At 35.8% G+C, this 4,088-nt stretch overlaps 1 non-coding gene across 1 annotated transcript; it reads left to right on the forward strand.

Annotated features, from left to right (window-relative positions):
• The first annotated feature begins 3,388 nt into the window (after positions 1-3,388).
• Positions 3,389-3,495, forward strand: LOC121968799. The gene has a single exon (XR_006108335.1). It is a non-coding gene; the product is annotated as a small nucleolar RNA R71 (small nucleolar RNA).
• The last annotated feature ends 593 nt before the right edge of the window (positions 3,496-4,088 follow it).

Below are 4,088 nucleotides of genomic sequence, written 5' to 3' on the forward strand. Positions count from 1 at the left end.
AGACTCACTAAATCAAATGAGCTCAATATCCTATATTGACTCATTTGGGCATGGCCATGCACTTTGTGGTCTTACTCTATCAAGAATATCGATGTCTCTCCCGTCATATAGGAGGGATAGATCACATCTACATCACTTACATCCCTCCGCATAATTTGTTACATACCCAGTAATCGCCTTTATAGTCCACCCAGTTACAGGTGACGTTTGACGAAACCAAAGTACATAACTCCTTATGTAGGGAACCATGGTGACTTCAGGTCTAAGGACTAGTAGTCATACTAATAGCCACATGAGAAAGTATATGACACTCATATAACGATCCACGATACTTTCTCATAGCGGGTCATTCAGTATACATTCTCCAATGCATACCCATGTGTCAACTTGATATCTCTATATCCATGACTTGTGAGATCAAGTCATCGAGTTGACCTACATGCTAGTCTTATTGCATTAACATTGTCCCTGAATGTTAATACTCGACTAGGAATGATTAAGGGTAGTGTTCCCTATATCATCTCACTATCGATTCAACCAATCGATTGATATAGGTAAGAACCTTCTACTCAAGGACGTTATTATACTTAGTTTATTTGGCACCAATACAAGTAAGTATAATAACTAAAACCCAAATGCCTTTATTTATATAGAATATGATACAACAAGTCCAAAATACAATCATCAAATGATTGGCTCTAGGGCTCTAGCTAACAAGAACATCTAGTTTTGCAGGCATCATAGTGATTACATCTACATCAAATTTCCCTGATGCCTTTGTTGGGTTTGAATAAGAATAACCTTCACTTCTTTCAGTTGCCCATTGAGATGATTCTATGCTACACTTTCAATGATATCTTCGGCCTCATCTAAACTCTTATTCATAAGTGCCCCTGTTGGAGTGTATACTGAGAGCCTAAGCTTTGTAAACATTCATTATGAATAAAGAATCACATTTGGTCTAATTATCTACATTTGTTTGTAGTTGTTCATTTAATTTATATTGTAGATAACATAGTATGTGGTGTCACATACAGAAGATGATGTTATCAGTACCTTATAAATTATAAACAGTAGCTCACGACCAGAATGGAAAGGAACAAACCATTAGAAGGTCGTAGTGTAATTAGGTATTAGTTTATCTTGACTATATAATTACACTAGTACACTCAGAGTGTATTGAGTAGGACCATTTGAGGTCGTTTCTTTTATACTGACTTTGTAAAGGAACAAAGACCTCAGTTGTTATGGAAGTGTGTGCTCTTAATCCTAATATAATAACAAGCACATATGTTTGATATTTATTTCTTTAATTTATCAATGGGTGAGATTTAGTTCGATGAATCAATAAACCCGATAAGTTGGGAAATGGTATCACTCATAGTGTGTGTTGTTGATTATAGAAGGAAACTGTGTCCTAGTGATGCTAGGTTGATAATGTCCTCAAGAGGAGCTCATAAAGATTGTCATGTTAAACCCTGCAGGTGGACTTAGTCCGACATGATAATAAGGTTGAGTGGTACTACTCTTGGACTTAGATATTAATTAAATGAGTTGTACGAAACTCACTTAATTAGTGGACATTCGATATCTTAAACACAGGGAGACTAACACACTCATAATAAGAAGGAGCCCAAAAATGTAATTTGGGATTGGTGCGGTAGTTCAATGATAGTTCTCTAGTGGAATGAATTATCATTGATAAAATTAAGTTGTGTGTTCGGGGCGAACACGGGATGCTTAATTTTATCGGGAGACCAAAACCAATTCCTCCTCTCGGTCCCTATTGTAGCCTCTTATTTATAGAGTACTATACCCACATATACCCACCTTCTATACCCACCTAAAGGGGGCCGGCCAAGCTAGCTTGGGAACCAAGCTAGGGCCGACCTAAGCTTGGGTTTAAGGTGGCCGGCCCTAGCTTGAACCCAAGCTAGTAGGGCCGGCCATAATTAAATTAAAAAGAAATTTAATTTTAGATTTTATTATTATGTGGAAGATATATTTTAAAGAGAATTAAAATTAAAATATCTCTCTTGTAAAAGTTTTACAAAAGATTAAAGAAAGAGATTAGATCTCTTTCCTTATTTGTAGATTGGAGAGTTTTTTATTTTCTCTTTAAAATTATTCACATGTTAAATAAAATTAAAATTATAGATATTTCCTTTTATTAACCATGAAGAGATTTTTAAAGAGAAATTTTATTTTTTTAAAATTTCTGGAAACAAATAAGGAAAGTTTTAATTGTTGATTAAAACTTGTCCAATTTGTTTCCTCTTGATGTGGCCGGCCATCATTGTTTAATTGGGGAAATATTATTTTATTTTTCTCAATTAAATCATGTCAAGGAAATTAAGGAAAATTTGTTGTAATTAAATTTCCTAATTTACCTAGGCCAAGGAATATAAAAGAAGGGGTGAGGGTGCCTTCACAAGACACAAGATCTATTATTCCTCTCCCTCTTTTGCTCCTTGGTGTGGCCGGCCATCATCTCCTTCTCTTCCTCTTGTGGTGGCCGAACCTCTCCCTCTCCCTTGGAGTTCTTGTGGTGGCCGGATACTACTCGGAGAAGAAGAAGAAGAAGGAGAGAAAGCTAGCATCTCTTGGAGCTTGGTTAGTATTTTGTTTTTCCTCCTTGGTGAAGTTTCCCTTTGTGGCCGAACCTTGCTTGGAGGAGAAGAAGGTGGTTGGTGGTTTCTCATCTTGGAAGATCGTTGCCCACACAACGTCCGAGGTTAGAAGAGGAATACGGTAGAAGATCAAGAGGTTTTTCTACAAGGTATAACTAGTAATTTCTATTTCCGCATCATGCTAGTTATTTATGGAAATAATACCAAATACAAGAGGCTTACGTTCTAGTATTTGAATATGGTTTTCGAAGTTGTGTTCTTTTGTTTCTTTCTTTTCCTTGTGATTTGATTGTTCTCTTTGGTTAACCTAAAGTTATTTTAGGAAATTAAATATTAGCTTTCTATTAAAGGTTTTGTCTAGTCGGTGGTGGTTGCTCCCATATCCAAGAAGGCCATGTGCCTCGCCACGTCAGTACTGGGAACCTTTTATGGAAATTGATATTTAATGGAATTAATAACTTAAGGAGACTTGGGTCGAACGTGTTAAGTTCCGCAGGAGATCCAAGTCAAAACCTAAAAGAATAAATAGATTAAGTTTTGGATCAAACGTGTTAAGTTCCGCAGGAGATCCAAAATTTAATTTAAAAGAACACATGGTAGCTAGGAAAAGGTTCAGACCTTTGTACAAAATTTTTGTACAGTGGAACCTATAGGCTTTCCGAGTAGCAACCAACACCCCTCCAACAGCTGAATCTAGGGACACCTTAGTATGGTAGTTGATGTCATTATAAAATGTGTGCAATACTAACCACTTCTCTAATCCATGATGTGGGCATTGTCTGAGCTTATTATTGTATCTATCACATGCTTCAAATAAGGATTCTGAGTCTGACTGTCTGAAGCTTGCAATAAGATTTCTCATATGAGCTGTCTTGCTTGGAGGATAGAACTTGTCTAAGAATTGCTGCTCACATTGCGCTCAAGTGGTAATGGTATTTGGAGCTAAAGAATTCAACCATTGTTTAGCTCTATCTGGTAAATAATAATAATCTCACTGATTCTAAAGGTAAACCATTCATTTTCATGGTACCGCATATTTCATAGAAAACTTATAAGTATTGATTTGAATCTTCATGCAGTCCTCCACCAAATTGATTCTGTTGCACCATAGTGATTATTGCAGGCTTTATCTCAAAATAATTGGCTTCAATAGATGGTCTAATAATACTTGAACGAAGCCCTCTAGCATATGGTGCTGCATAATCTTTAAGTGGTTTGTTCACCATGTTTAAGTGTTCTTGTTCTTCTTGTTGTCTTTGCGAGGTTTTCCTTCTATGAAAGGTTCTATCAATTTCAGGATTAAGAGGAAATAAATCTCCTGCAAAATTAGATCTTCGCATACACAAGAACAAGATTGCAAAATTTGATTTAAAAAGAAAAGAATAAAGAACCAAAGAATTTGATTCACAAACAAAAAGAATAAATAATGCAAAGAAAAATTTAAAAAATAGAATTAAA

This window comes from Zingiber officinale, chromosome 3B (genome assembly GCF_018446385.1).
Source record: "Zingiber officinale cultivar Zhangliang chromosome 3B, Zo_v1.1, whole genome shotgun sequence".
Classification (NCBI taxonomy): Eukaryota; Viridiplantae; Streptophyta; class Magnoliopsida; order Zingiberales; family Zingiberaceae; genus Zingiber; species Zingiber officinale.